The sequence below is a fragment of the Amblyomma maculatum genome, chromosome 8, assembly GCF_055883805.1.
Source record: "Amblyomma maculatum isolate TAMU_Amacu chromosome 8, ASM5588380v1, whole genome shotgun sequence".
NCBI lineage: Eukaryota > Metazoa > Arthropoda > Arachnida > Ixodida > Ixodidae > Amblyomma > Amblyomma maculatum.
The window spans coordinates 128,254,127-128,270,425 of record NC_139351.1 but is presented as its reverse complement, the minus strand read 5'-3'; the positions used below and the strand labels follow the sequence as shown (position 1 = coordinate 128,270,425).

At 45.0% G+C, this 16,299-nt stretch overlaps 1 protein-coding gene and 1 long non-coding RNA gene across 5 annotated transcripts in view; one reads left to right on the top strand and one right to left on the bottom strand.

Annotated features, from left to right (window-relative positions):
* Positions 1 to 16,299, bottom strand: part of LOC146182538 (latrophilin Cirl-like) — a 454,778-nt gene that overhangs the window by 385,419 nt on the left and 53,060 nt on the right. Inside the window, exon 1 of one of the 4 annotated variants that reach the window (XM_084577656.1) lies at positions 4,913 to 4,964. The exons of the other annotated variants lie outside the window; for them this stretch is intronic. The gene's annotated coding sequence lies outside the window, so the exon portion shown is untranslated. Of the gene's footprint in view, positions 1 to 4,912; positions 4,965 to 16,299 lie in introns of those variants that run through there. 4 annotated transcript variants of the gene reach the window in all.
* On the top strand, positions 9,982 to 15,313 carry LOC146182539 (uncharacterized). Its single transcript, XR_014700354.1, has 3 exons — positions 9,982 to 10,288; positions 11,946 to 12,031; positions 15,168 to 15,313. It is a non-coding gene; the product is annotated as an uncharacterized LOC146182539 (long non-coding RNA).

The following is a 16,299-nucleotide window of genomic DNA, read 5'->3' as shown; positions in this document are numbered from 1 at the left end:
TAGCCTTGTCTTTAAAGGAGCTTTGGCAGAGTCTTCTCCTTCCACCCGAGGGGTTCTGAATCTGACCCGTTGCTGAGTGCTTACCACGGCTGAAAATTGAGAATGTCGTCGCTGTACAGAAGCTTGGGCTACAGATTTCGTATACCCTCCCGTGCCTTTCCGCCTCATCTAATGCTTCAAATAGTTGCCCAGTTAGAGTGGTGTTGCATAGAAAAGATATACCTACCGTACTCTTCTACCCCAACGATTTTGCGTGCACAAGTAAATAAAAAAACACGAGAGATAAACAAACAACGCCGGAACGCGGAAAGTCATTTCGGGTTTGCTGACCGAGCTGTCCGAGAAATGGGCATGGGTAGGACATGTAGTGTGAAGAGAGGATAACCGATGGTCGCTTAGGGTAACAAACTGGATTCCAAGAGAAGGAAAACGTAGCAGGGGGTGGCAGAAGGTTAGGTGGGCGGATGAGGTTAAGAGGTTTGTAGTGGTCAAGTGGATGCAGCTAGCACAGAATCGGGTTAATTGGAGAAATATGGGAGAGGCTTTCGCCTTGCAGTGGGTATAGTCAGGCTGATGATGATGATGATGATGATGATGATGATGATGAAATCCGTGGGGATTATTTGACCGCGGCGATTCTCTGGGTTAAAATGTGTCCAGAGAACTGTTGCCGTTATAACAGCGATTCGTGACAAATCACCCGCACTCTGACTATGAGCAGCAGAAAGTATAAAAGGAACGTCGAGGACAAATGGGCGCTGTCATCTACCGATATTCACCGCTTTGTGATCGCAAAGCGATCATTGTCATCATCATAAGCCTCATTACACAAACTGCAGGGCAAAGCCAGTCCACACACCTACAATTAATTGGGTCAAAAAGAGGCCACACTGTTAAAAAGATCGCTCCCCTTTCCTTGTCTATAACCCCACACCATCTAGAAAGGGTGGATTGATATATTGATGCACTTTTTAATGAGTATAGTGCTGCTTGCTTCCCCCGTTAAAAGGGTGCATCAGTAATGATGCATCACTACTTTAATGCACTCGTTCTGGAGGGTGTGAGTTATAGAATTGAAAATGCGTCTTTAAGGGTGCGATTTTCTTTGCACTGCACTCTCAAGGAACTCCAAAGGTATATCTATAAACTAAAATGAAGAAATACAGATGGCGCCTCCAAAGGCGTAATCTGTAGATAAAACACGTGCGTCGACATTTATTTTGGGGTGTCAATCCTTGAGGCTAGGCTATACCTAAAAAATTTCAAGACAAAGTTCCACTGGCCGCGGCAATACGTTAATAAATGCATATTTTACTCTCGGACCAACGTTAGCTAGCCAGAGAGAGCCAGAGGATATACCTTTAGTAAGGAAAACAGTTGCATGCGGTTGTCCTCGGTGCCTCATTAACTGCCGAGCAAGTTGACCTCGAACTGACACTTTTACCGTAAACTCATTATGACCGTCTTAATAGCTATGAATACGAGTGTGCGTATGCAGCTACCGTAGAAAAAAATGTGTGTGTGTGTGTGGGGGGGGGGGGGGGATATCTAGGTTACGAGATTGGGCAGTGCTTCAAAACATTCTACATTCACATTACGTTTTGGATCAATACCGGCGGGGATGTAAACGTATACACATGTAACGAAGTGGGCCGACCTGCTTTGCTTTGTTTATCACAGTACGAAGCACTGCGGACTGAAAAACGGTCCTCTGAAGTCATTTATGCATTTTAATGTGGAAATATTTCACAGTCAACAGCTATCTTCCGAGAAAGGAAAGTTCGCTGGTATCGAGCAATTGTTGATCATGGCTCACTGTGTGCGTGCGTGCGTGCGTGCGTGCGTGCGTGCGTGTGTGTGTGTGTGTGTGTGTGTGTGTGTGTGTGTGTGTGTGTGTGTGTGTGTGTGTGTGTGTGTGTGTGTGTGTGTGTGTGTGTGTGTGTGTGTGTGTGTGTGTGTGTGTGTGTGTGTGTGTGTGTGTGTGTGTGTGTGTGTGTGTGTGTGTGTGTGTGTGTGTGTGTGTGTGTGTGTGTGTGTGTGTGTGTGTGCGCGCGCGCAGAGCCCTCTGTTACGATCCCAGGAAGTCGGTTTAACAGTGCTCATATGAGTAAGAATTATATTCTGAGGTTCTGAGGGCGCTGTGTTCAATGTACCGAATCTCCGCATCGAAGTGAGGGCTTTTGAATGAAGTTTGTGTAGGCGGAAGTTAATACGAGCGCGCCACCTGAGGAAGCAAATATCGTTTATTTAAGAATGAATACTAGTTTGTTATTGTACTAAACGTTTCAGATATATATTAGAAGGTGAGATATATATCAGAGGTGAGGCCTTCGTCAGTAATTTCATTTTGGTCATCATCAGTCTCGATCGCACTATCAGCAAAAATGTGGCCGTTCAAGTCAGCACGTACACATAGGACTTAATTGGGTAAAATTTTCACCCAACAAAGCGAAACTAACTGCGAGTTAGAAGTTCGTAAAGCCATGGCGTTTTGTTGCTTTGTGCTGGGAAATAATAGACCCTTTACAGAATGCATAAACCTGCAATACCGGGACTTTGTTACTTTGGTTCCTGGCATGATATATCGGCACTGAGTTGGTTTGCGTTTCTCTCTCCGCTGGCGAAGATATAAGCGGTTTTAACCTGTAGGGAGGGTTTAAACGTACAGAAAGACGTGAAGTGGTGTCTCACATATCCCGGACCAGTGCTCATAGCATCTGCAATAAATCCTCTCAGCGGGCGGTATATCGCGCCGCGTGGCTATTCCAACTGCAATACGTGACCCGCCTGACATAAAAAAAAAAAAAAAATGAAAACCTCCAGACACGACATAGCAAGCCAACACGTCCGGTGTATCAGCCACACGCAGCGGCGCGGACGCCGGACCGCCGAGGCGGCGCGGGGTCGTTTTGGCTCTGCATCACGTCCCAGCAGCCCAGTGGGAATGGGCCGCCCAATGAATGCCCCACAAAACACACGGAGAAAAACGATTCCTCTTTGCCCCGACCCGGCCCAGTTTACACAAGCAGCGTGCTGTATATAGTTCCGCACGGAATAAGCTTCGCCGCAGTCTCGTCGGTTGTTTCCGGTTCTAACGCAATCCGCTGATAACCGCAGCACTGTCGAGGCTTTAGTTGTAGTTTATTTTTTGGATGATATACGGTTGTTTGTTGTTGGTGTTCTTGCTAGTAAGCTATAAAGCCTTCATCGTTCTTGACTTCATCTGAAGTTGAGACATTAGGAAACCTTCTTTGCGGTGATTACGTTGCGACCAGATTGGCTGTTGCCGCAAACGTTGCGCTCTTTCAGAATAATTGTACACTTTCTTGTGTAGAGCGCTCGCGAGCACCAAGCACCACGCTCAACAGAAATGGAAATCAGAAAAAAGCCCGTAGATTCCGAGCGAAGTTCGCGTGTAGACTCGGCTTGGAGGTTTAAATGGATACTTTGGCACGCGCGTTATCTTATAAACTAAACGGCATTGGCAGGGGCACTGCTTATACTGCATCACAGCATAGTGCAGCATTGCATAGCACAGCATAGCGAAGCACATCACACAGTAAAAATTACACAGTCAACTCACTCTTTAAGAATACGGAGACCCTATAATGCTTGGAGAGCGAATATATATATATATATATATATATATATATATATATATATATATATATATATATATATATATATATATATATATATATATATATATGCTGGAATAGCGAGCAGAGTGCTGTTCTGAACTGCCGATCTGCTGAAAGCCATCCACCGCGATCGAGCAGGCAACTAAGGAAATACTTCTCTCTCCCCCTCGGTTTCACCCGTGCAGAGGAAGTTTCGCTTCGGAGGATCCCAGTCGGTGTTTGCCCTGATTCCTGCCGTCACTCGAAAGTGGCCTCATTTCCGAAATTTATATCCCAGCTCATGGTCAGGGTGTTTGATATGCAAATGCGAAAACATTGAAGCCGATGTTCAACACTTTCCGTGGGGAGCCTCGGCCAGCGTAAATGAAGGAAGAAATAAAATTGAGTTGTGCGTCTGAGGCCTCCAGTGTCACGTGTAGCTGAGTCACTTACACCCAGCATCTATAATGGGTAGTGGAAACCATGCCTTCCCCAAGCACCAAGATTTAAGGCTTCACTGAGGGGCCGCCGAAGCGAAAGGTGGCTCAAGACGGAGTTCAAAACTTGTCGAAAGCGAGCAGTGACACGCCCTGTTTGGTCGGCTATAGTTACACTCGTCGCCATGGCGTTAGAAGGGGGGGGGGGGGGGGGGGGAGCGTGAAGCGGAAATGTCCTTGGCGTGAACTTTACTGAGGATCCAATTCCTTTTTCTACGGAAGCAATAAAAGCCTGCTTCGCGAGCCTCATACTGTGGAGAAAGCTCCGGGCCAGCAAGGCGCTGAGTTCGTCGTTTTGTTGGCCTTGTCTCATCTTTGTAACGGCACGTGTGATGGGAAAGAGGGAGGGAATAGTTACCTGCGATGAAATTTCGCAGGAAAACGAAAAAATAAAAAAAGTGCGTGCCGCGTCTGTACGAGGTCGCGGTCTTTTTTTACAATATCTACTTAAGTGTTTTCTGCGGATGAAAACAAGTAAATAATGTAAGGGGTAATCACTTTGTTCCGCAGAACTTTAATGCAATGTTCTTATTCCTGCGGGCAGTAATTAGTAATGCAATTTATTTAAATTTTCGCGATTTCCAGGAAAATAATTAGTAATGTAATTTAATTCTTTTTCAAACGTAATATTGCTTTGTTGGTAAAACTTGAGACATTACGCACCTAATGGTATTGAACTTGTCCGTATGTCACAGGTATAGTGGACTCTAATATAACACTGTTTTATATTGTGCATATCTATACATTGAAACATGCGCTGCTATTCATTCATTTGTTTCATTTTTTTATACTTACGTTTTAAGGGTTCCAAGTTTTCTTTATTACTTTTCAGTTGATTGTCCCATCGTGTACCTGCGGCGACACCGGGAACTGAATTAATCCTATACGTGAAACAGCGCGGAGTCATGGTAATACCTCCCGCCCAGTATTAAGAGGAGAACGAGAGCAACCAATTTACGCGACAAGACAGAGTGGCTCTCAACCCTTTGCCTCGCTGTTGTTAGTCTTCACCGCCAGACGAGCACCATACAAAAAGAACACACAAAGAACCAATGCACACATGCATAATCAGCAGCAAACAACACAGGCAGCACAGCAGTTAGGGGATCGGTTGTGTGGGATCGCCCGGCGAACACGCTGCACAATCAACGCAAGGTCCTCGCAGGAGCAGCGTTCCTGGAGCAAGAAGTAAAAGGAAAAGTCGCATCGGCCAGACGTGCTTGCCGAGGGTGGGACGTGCCTCTTGCGGCGGTGACAACGACGCTGGAGAAGCACCACCGGCGGCAGCGTCATCGCCATCAGCAGCACAACCAGTGGGGGCAGAAGTAGTGAGCGCTTCGGGACACTCTCGCGAGAAACGAGGTAATTAGCGGCCACCCAGACGGGGGCGGCCGTCTGGGATGCTCTTTATTCGCCGCTTGTCTCCGGCGTGTCTCTGATCCCGCGGCGTCTCGCTGCCACATCTCGGCGAAAAGGCTGTGTAGGGAGCACAGGAGCGGTGGAGTGTTTGTCCGGCGTAAGCTTACACACACACACACACACACACACACACACACACACACACACACACACACACACACACACACACACACACACACACACACACACACACACACACACACACACACACACACACACACACACACACACACACACACACACACACACACACACACACACACACAAGCGGACGCTATAGCAGGTATGTTGTCCTCGGCCTGGGAAAAGAAAGGAAACGCTTAGCCTCCAATCCCTGCAATTGTGATGCACTCCTGTAATCGTGATCATTATACGTTTCGTCACAATCACCAGCTGGTGTAGAACAAGGCAATCACGAAGGATACCCAGTTATCCCAAATCACTGGGATCATTAACAATACAACGCCTTTGATCTCCAAACATGCATCGCCTGCAACGGCAGCTGCGTCTACGCAAAGTATTTTTTCTACAAGGTCTCAGTTCAGTTCAGTCGTTCAGTCGTGTCCGACTCTTTGTGACCCTATGGACCATGTCACGCCACGCCTTCCGGTCTCTCACTATCTTCCTAACATCACATAACTTCATCTGCAGTGCCTCGAGGATGGCATCTAACCATCGCGTTCGCTGCCTACCCCTTCTCCAGCGACCCTCAACCTTTCCCAACATCAGATCTTTCTCCAGCGACTCCTCTCTTCTCATCAGATGACCAAAGTAGCTGAGCTTTAACTTTAGAATTTGACCCTCCAATGAGCAGTCAGGGTTTATGGTCGACAATATCGACTGATTTGATCTTCTGGCAGTCCAAGGAACTCTCAAGAGTCTTCGCCAGCACCACAATTCAAACGCGTCAATTCTTCGGTGGTCAGCCTTTTTCACAGTCCAACTCTCGCATCCATACATCACAACTGGAAAGACCATAGCACGAGTTATACGGATCTTGGTTGGCAGACTAATGTCTCTGCTCTTTACTAGGCGGTCAAGGCTAACCATTGCTCTCTTTCCCAGAAGCAGGCGTCTCCTAATTTCATGGCTGCAGTCTCCTTCCGAGGTAATCTTGGAGCCCAAGAAGAGAAAATCTGTCACAGCTTCCACTTCTTGTCCATTGATGCTCCAGGACTTGATAGGGCAAGACGCCATGATCTTTGTCTTTTTAATGTTCAGTTTAAGCCCAAACTTCTCACTCTCTTCTTGTACGCGCATCAGAAGTCTCTTGAGTTCCACTTCACTTTCTGCCATTAAAGTGGTATCATCCGCATATCTAAGGCTGTTGATGCGTTTTCCAGCAATCTTCACTCCATCTGAAGACTCGTTCAGACCGGCCTTCCTCATGATGCACTCTGCATATAGGTTTAATAGGCAGGGCGACAGTATGCAGCCTTGCCTCACTCCTTTATCAATCGGAAACCAATCAGTAAGACCATGCCCAGTTCTGACTGTGGCCTCTTGCCCTTCATACAGGTTCCTGAGGAGACAGATGAGGTGAATTGGAACTCCCATCTCTTGGAGAGCTTGCCACAATCTGCTGTGATCTACGCAGTCAAACGCTTTCGCATAATCAATAAAGCAGAAGAAGATGGGTTTCTGGAACTCTCTTGCTTTTTCCATGATCCAGCGAAGGTTGGCAATTTGGTCTCTAGTTCCTCTGCCCTTGCGAAACCCAGCTTGCACGTCCGGAAGCTCCCGATCCACATACTGCTGCAGTCTTCCTTTGAGGATTTTCAACATCACCTTGCTAGCATGCGAAATAAGCGCGATCGTGCGGTAGTTGGAACAATCTTTGGCACTGCCTTTCTTTAGAATGGGGATGTAAACTGACCTCCTCCAATCCTGTGGCCACTGCAGGGTTGTCCAAATCTTCTGACATAATGTATGCAGAATGTTAACAGCGTCATGGTTGAGGTTTTGAAGCAACTCAGCTGGAATGCCATCAATTCCGCTAGCTTTGTTCTTAGCAAGGCTGCCTAAGGCCCATTCAACTTCACTCTTCAGGATGCCCGGCTCGAGATCAGTAATCACAACCGTCTTATGTTGGGTTTGCACATCCGGGTCCTTCTTGTACAGTTCTTCTGTGTATTACTGCTACCTCTTATTTATCTCTGAGGCTTCAGTGAGGTCCTCGCCTCGTTTGTCCTTTATCACGCCCAGCTTAGCACAGAAGCTTCCTCTGATATTTTTGATTGTCTTATACAGAGCTCTTGTGTTCCTTAATTGGCTGTTGTCCTCAACTGCTTGGCACTGTATGTTCAGGAAGGCATTCTTATCTCTCCTTGCTATTTTCTTAAAATCCGCATTGAGAACCTTGTATCTTTCTCTTTCCCCCATAACTTTTGCCATCCTCCTTTCCTCACCCTTACAAAAATGCATGTAGGGTTTCTATAGAAATTCGAAAGCGTTGTGTCAATACACGCTATTGAAAGTCTGTCGATAATCGGCAACATCTTGGATGATGCAGTGTTGCCCTCTTGATGAGCGCTTATGAAATAGTGGCCCATGTGTTTCTTAAGAGCGCTTTTGGAATTCGCGCAACTGAAATTCTGTTGATTTCAGGCTCAAATGCTTCAGAAACTCTGCAAGTGACGCTTTTTGATTTTCTGCTACCTTTCCACTCCTGAACAACAGAAAATAGTACACGACCATCGGTTTGCCAGGAGCAGACACGGGGTGATTTTCATTAATGCAAAAGTAGTACAGTACATCTCCTAGCTGCGATAAGTCACCACATTCTATGTTCTGCCCGACCAATCAACAATCCTGTCTGATCAGTGCTGGTTAATGATAAGCATAGTGAGGCATAAAAGAACAAAACAGATCTTGATCTTTTAAGCCCCATTATACTTACTCACTCATTAACCTACACTAAACTGACTAAATTGTTGATTGGTCGAGCAGAACATAGAATGTGTTGACTGACCGCAGCAAGGATATGTGCTGTGCTACTTTTGCATTAATGTAAACCACCTCGTGCCTGCTCCTGGCTAACCGTTGATCACGCAGCATTTTCTGTTAATCCGCAGCGGAAAGGGAACACAGAATAAAAAATGCGCGTTAATGAGAAAGAAAAAATATGCATCTTTGGTGAACCCATAACATGAGCTGGGTTGTTTATTTGCTTTATTTCAATTCATGTGCAAGGTATGACGCCAGGCTGTTTTTTGCGTAAAACGCTGATACGTCCGGGAACTCCTCGCATGTGATGCTGAAATAAACAATATAAATCATAATTAAGCTGCGGTATATACTAACCTAAAAATAGAGCAAAGGCATTTGTGCGCTGCTCCACGTCATAGCTCAAGAAATTTCTTGTCTAAAATTAGTTGTCACTGTCTTTCACTGCTTACACGGCATCGACCGCCGCCTCCACAGCTCGGCAGCACTACCACATCGTTCATTTCTCCCTGATAAACAATATATGCTGCCGTCAAAGATCCCATTGTGAATATAAATAGCAAAGCGCAAGTCACAAGCATTACTACCCAGAAAACTTGAAGCAAAATTACCAACTATAGGCACTAAAATGAGTGGAAACAAAAACAAACACTGCAAAAATGGTGGAGCTGCACAGATTCAATAATCCACAATGTGTGACAGAGGCATATTATGATCTCGATAATGTGTCCGTCTCAGCGTCTCAGCGCGAGTAGCGTATCGAAAGAGTACAGCACTGTGCCGAACAATCCGTCAAAACCGGTCACCGGTTAAAAAAAGAAAGAAAATGTCGCCATTCCAGCTGGCGTTCCATCGGCCCCAGCGTCCGCGTAGAGACAAGCCTCGTTCTCTCTCTCTCTCCCCCTCCTTCTTTTTTTCCGATGAGGCTGGTTTGCCTGCTAGAAATATTTACATGCGTGCTTCACCTCATAGCACACACTGTACAAGACTGGCACAAACACGAATAGGAAAAAGTAAAACACTCACCAAAGTGCAGACGCTCCCTCCGCCCGCGCCGGCTTTTCGCCTAGAATCCAAAACGCCTGCGACTGTTGAACTTCTTAAAGGGGCCCACAAACACCTCCCGAGCACTCCTGACAAACTATCTCAGTCGCTAGATTATGCTGCGATACACATTTGAACGCAATAATACACGTCTACGCGCAGTGCAGGTCCCACAATCCCATTCGAAAGTTGGCGCGTTCTTTCCTTCGACTTTTGCCAGTCCTCCTCCTTCTCTGTGCAACGCTGCTACGTGCATGCGTTTTCGAATGACTATTGGTCTGCTTCTTTACGACGTCACACAGCCATTAAACTATCGCTTATGCCAGAGAACTCGAAATACGCTTAACATTTAATTATCAGGAAAGAAAATTAGGATGTTTTGTAGACAGAAACATTTTTTCAAAGCTTTTTTTTCCTGCACTTCCGGTCTCGCGCGCGCACGCGCGCATCTTTGCCCTTCGCGCAGGCACCACGGCAATCGCGGCGCGGTCGCGAGCGGCGATCTCGTTTCAGTTCCTTGCAGTGTACTTGCGGGGCACTTTCCGCCTGTGAATGTTCTCGTTTCTTGTGTCGCCCATGCGAAATGAACTTCGAAGTCGGCTTACAGGTTTACAACATTAAGTCGGTGCTTTAAATGTCGGGCCCCAATCCACTGCGCCTTACGTAGTGCAGCAAAATTTCGGAGGCAACCGCTGCTCCGTTCCTGTGTCCACCAAACCAAAATACGCACCTCGGATCAAGTCAAGGCGACAACATACGCTGGTAAGTAATGTGTTTACTAGCTTGAACATAGCGCACAGATAAGCGACAGTTTCACAGGGGCAATGAGTTAGTCATTGTTGTGATGCATCATTACTGTGGCGGCTATTAAAATCCTACCGTCTTAACCGTTGACTTGATTGCGTGAAACTACTCACGGAGGTTGCATTTTGTCTCGTAGTAAGTTTGTAGGTTATAAACCTTTGCCTTATAGTAAATTAGCTAAGACAACTGTACCTACCTGGCTTGGCCGTGCGCGATGCGCGAACCCGTGGTATCATGTGCCGGCGTTGGCAGCTTTCGGCCCCCGATACTGGCGCAGATTGCGGGTTCGCATTGTACGCAGCAGCAGCGAATTAAGTACCCTTACCTAACTTACTGCGAGTAAATAAAAGTTACCGCAATATCAAAGCTCCGTGTGCAGTTTCACCACAAACTACTGAGCGGTTAGGCCGGTGAGATACAAGACGCCGCGGTAAACACGTATTAGCATTCGCATGCTGTATCTGCCCCTTGCAAGGTTTCACATGACGTGCAGTGATGAGGAGGCACCGAAGAAACAAAGAAAACAACTTTATTTCGAGAGAAGGCCTACAGAATTTCTCTAGATAAGTCCTAGAGCATATTCCATTATGTCCTGAGGGTAAACAATTGACGTTATTAAAAAAAAAAAAAAAAAAAACTCTCCGCAGCGAAGTGTTGTGCTTTCTTAGTCGCTCAGCAGTATAAATTATCGCTAAGAACACATTATTATATCGCCCACATAATAATAATAAGCGCAATTACACTGTTGTCTTGTAAACTGTGGACCTTAATGGATGCGGAACAGTGAGCCTGTGAAAAGAGAGATGTGACATGGTCACTTGTGAAGTCGGCTCACTTTAATTACTTCCATTTACTTCCAGCTTGACCTCAAGAAGCTGAACAACTCTGATCGGCATAATTATTCGCTATCTAGCTTTACACACACCCTGAACCCACAGTTGCTCTGTCTTTCCTACTTTTTGTTTCAAGTGGCAGCTTTGATGCAATACTTGAAGGGCCTGCGAGCGGGTCGCACACCATGTGGAGTTGCCGCGATAAGCAAACAGCAACATGCTTTGTGTGCACGTTTGCTTGGCCGCAGCCAGAAGCGAAACACATAGACATGGGTACAAGACTGCACTCACTACGACAAAAAAAGTCATATGAAACTGCGCTCCAGTTATTGTTAGTCGCAGCAAACATATTGAAACAATTGTTTTGGCTCCAGCGGCCAATGCTGTGCCTCGTTGATGCCAGTCTGTTGAGCATTTGGGTTAAGTATAGTGACAGTTGTGCTTTGCAATTAAATAGTAATGATGAAGCACAAATCTGTGCCTGTGTGCAGCAATTACTTCTTTTGACGGTCTTTCATAGGCATCAATCATAAGGTGGCGCTCTGAAGCTATGCTTGCAGCTGTGTCTCTGTGTGAAGAGCCCTGAGACCGTTTCTCCGCATCCTGGAGGAGCCTCTGGACGTACACTGCGCGAAATAGCCATCGTGATTACAACAGTTCACTTAGTTTTTTGTGTAATAATATAAGTAAAACAAAGTTTTAACTTACAAAAAGTATGCTCCATTTTCACTGAAGCGGCACTGAAATGTCCTTTTCTTGATTTTGCCATTTTCACTTTCCAGCCGTCCTCTCCTTTCTTTTTCTGTGCCTGGAGCTTAGAAGAATTTTCATTGAAGTGAATAACAGCCAGATGTGACCTAAAAAGAAGGTAAATATGAATAAATTTCTCATACTTTGGAAAAAAATGTGTTTCTTGTTGCCTACTAGCAAAATTATACCAAGTAGAGGCTACTATAAGAAACCATTATGCATTATATTCAAATCACTGCAGCAGAGATTGCTTTTGTTTTAGCTTCTATATCCAGCGCCTTTATATCAAATTAAAAATGTGATGCAATGATCTTCAAGCAGAAAAATGAATGTATGACATGGGCTATACAACTTCATATCGTGGATCACCCGTGTTCTCCCTGCTGTGGTATTCTAGCGATCATCATTAGTCAAAGTGATCAAGTGAACCTTGAGCATTCTTTCAGTTTCAATACATTAGCTTTGGGACATTCGAGATGGTTCTAGAGGGGTCGGAAACTTGCGCTGATAACTTCCAGTTCTTTAAAAACTACCTTTGTCTTGGGACTGCACTAAGATGAGGAGCACAAAAGAGAGACAAAGTGTTTTTCCAGCCAGCCCTCCATACTCGCCCCCAACTTTGTGTCATTGCAGTGTCTCAGCTCATGTCATTTTTGTCTGTATGTATTCCTGGTGCACTGTTCTTTATCTCATCCCATCTGCCTATTCTAATATAACAGCAATGACTTTCAATGAGGACCCTTGGTAGCCTGTGCAGTATGTCTATAGCCTCCTGTCTCACTTTTTCCACGGAAGGGGATTACAGAATGGCTAGTGCTACCATTCTACCAAATATGTTTTTACCATATTATATGAAGCATCCTTGAATGTCAGAAGTGTGCACTGCAGTCTCCTCCAAATGTATGATAACTACCTTTGACATGGAAGTGTTCCAAGTTTCGAAAAGAAAGACACAAGATAAGTTTAGCTAATTTTACAGCAGTGTATTTACTATCAGGATGGAAGGATTGTGGCAGCTGGCTCATAAGGTGCATTGAATGCCTACTTTATGCAGAAGTTGGGATTGAGTTACGTGGAGGGCACTTTTTTTGGCAGATGTCAGGGTCGACTCCTGTGAATCGCAATTGTAGGGTCTCAATTTACCTGGCCTGATAACATGAGAGCTCCAGATCAAGCACTGCACTAAGAAGACTGAAGTCAAGCCCAACTTCCATAAAAAGAAGGCGCCAAATGCGTCCAGTAACACAACAGCTTCCCCCTCCTCACAATAAAAAAAACAAAAACAAAAAAAAAACCTTTGAACTTTTTTTCTCTAAACCTCAGCACTAGACCATGAGAATGACTGTTTTGAGGTGCTTGAAATTGGTCACAAAGCAATTTTTCAGCCCTCCAGGGCTATTCCATAGCACGAACTAAAAGCAATCTGCTTAGTTGCAAGTTCCAATGGGCTGCTTAGCAAGTTGAAGAATCAAAAGGAGCAAAAGGAAATGGAGCAAATGATATGAACTTCTGGTCTTCTTTTTTGCACTGTGTTCTATTTCCTATGGTCTCTGTTCCTTTTATAATGACAATATTATGTACATACATTAAAAGCTTCATGCAAGGACTTATTGTTTGCACATGCCATGCAGAAAAGTTGGACTACATAGTCACACTGGAGGGAAAAATAATGTCTTAGTCTTCTCTTTCATTCAACAAACCTTACTTGCATCCCACCATCCGAGTATGCAATTGATTTGGGAGCAAACTTGATGACAAAGTTGTGAAAAGATTCAAGGGAAGATGTTTGGGCTTTGGGAGACAGTTGTCGAGTGTCAATCAAAAACTGGGAGTTCTTCAGAATGGAGTTCAGCTTCTTGAAAGCACATGAATCTGTTAAAAATATATACATAAAAAAATATATAAATATTTGGCTGATGAGTTGCAGTGTTGGTGTGTGTTCTAGTCAATCGTAGATGCTGAACCTGCTTACAGCTGCTGCATTGCAGCTGAAAACAGTTTTAGCATCATATTCTTAAAAACACCCCAGATCTTGTACTACTATATTACGGTGAAAAGAAATCTAAGAGATGTTGTCGAGCAAACATGCTACACTTTGTCTTCTTTAAAATTGTCAGTATAGGACAGTATGGAAAATCCCATTGTATTTGTGTTCCATACTAGCATGTATAACCAAGCTGCCTCAGTATTAAAATATCTTGCAGTCTCAGCACTCACATTTACATTATTCTGTTTCTTCACTTCATTAGGGGTTTCTTTCTCAGCTATGTCATATGTGAACTTCCTGTTATGTGCGAATGTATACAAAGTTTTTCTGTGAAGTTCTATTTGCATTACCTATCTCTTAAATTTATCATTGGTTGACAAATGCCACAAGTGTGAGCCGTGCACCTTCCAAACAACATCAAAGTGAAAACTTTACAAAAAAAAAACTAAGCAAAACAGATTACCTCTGCTCATCCATTGCCTGTTTGCAAGGAGCTAATGCAGGAATTTGATGTATGGTCTATCATGGCCATCACGCTTATCGCATATGTGGTTCAACAGGCTGCTACATGCTGATGATCAGGTCACCATTACCCTGGCCCAGGGCAGCAACATAGACTTGTGATTGTCTGGATCCATGGTTCTATTGCTTCACAGCCCTTTGACCTGCTCAAAGCTTCCAACTTCTTAAATGCAGTATAGAATATTGTTATTACCATGTATTCGCCCTAATTATTAAAGCAAGCAACTGCATGCATCTTTAGTTATGCACCAAGCATCAAAGTAGTGCTGTATGGGCGATTTGCTGCTCTTGCAATATGTCCAGATAGCTGGGTGGTGGTCTGTAGATGAAATTAAAAACTCATTACATAATAATATATGTCAGCAAATGTACCTCTTCACCAATGTTTGCAACGATAAAACGTTTTGTAATTCAATTGTTTGTATTATATAATGATTAATTTGATTCTTTTTATGTATAGACATGCAAGCAGCACTTGCCAAGGGCACTCTTGGTGAGGCTGAAAATAATTTCTCCTAATAATATGCAGAAATTGTCGCCTTTTGTTAAAGACTGCACTGAGACTCGTTAAGTTGAGGCCAGGCCCCCTGCTCGCACTATTGGGCACTGCAGCTGACTTCACACAGTTAATATGAATTGCAGCTTGCCAATTTTCATATCGCAGCATTGCCTTACCTCTCCTATTCTTACCTGTTCCCATTGTAGAATATGGTCAGTCTGAATGATAACAACGTTGTACGTGCAGTACTTGGCGCTGTAGCCCGGGGAGTCGCAACGCCCATCTCCTGCGAGGTCCACTTCCATTCCATCCAGCTGGCTGATGATCTGCACCCGCTGTTCCTGGAAAAGCTGGGACAAAAATAAATGTGCATTTGTGAGCCACTTGTAACATTGTGCCGAATGTGTCACTCGATCGTTGCACTACTGCATGCGCGTGCTGTTTTTTCTTTTTTTATTACGCAAGCTTGCCATAAGGCATATTATAAGAACCCGTGAAAATTATTTTCCGTTAGGAACCGGAGAAGGCTCTTGCTCTTATTGCTGTCGGTGAGCCATTTGGAGCAAATGGCTCAAGGAGCAAGGAGCCTCTTCCCTTGTTGTGGGTAATCCCCCCCCCCCCCCCCCCCTTTCCGCAGGAAAAATCTAGTTGTGTATATAACTCCTGTCTACGCTCCTGTCAAAACCAACTCTTACACTTCCGATCGGCAGCTGATCGCTTAGGGATAAAGAGGCACAACTTTGAGCGACTAAGCCAGTTCACGCGAGTGATAACGTTTCATTCGCGACCCCCCCCCCCCCCTCCCCCCGCTCTTGCTGAAGGGTAAAGCCTCTTGGCACTTTTTTTTTTTTTTCTGTTTCCATCTCTTCATTCCTGACTTTCTTTTTATCAACGCCCATCTCGGTTTTCACGTGTTTCTAATTCCTGGCCGCCTCGGTTGGTAAACTTGGACGCGGCTCCATCCGCGCGACATTTCAGGGTGCGCTCTGTACAAACACCACACGGCGTTAAAAAAGGAAAAAGAAAAAAAAAGCTACAGGGCGGGAGTCATGCTGCGATAATAATCGGGCACCGAACAGAGTTTGTTTACTTCCTGTCGGCGCGCGTGTTCGCCGTTGCAGTCAGCTGACGCCGAACCGCGGCTGACAAACTACACCACAGCGCACAACTACGCAGTCCCCTTCTCCTCATCCCCTTCCTTTTTTTTTTTTTTTTTGTTTACAATCGATCGTTATCTTTCACGAAGGGGCATCATATAGTCAAAAGCAAGAGGAACCTAAACACGGAGGTTTCAAGGTTCGGGCAAGGTGCACGAGAGAGTTTCCCTCCGCAACGCCCGGAAGACCGCTCTCTGCGATCTCGATTCTGAATTTCTAGT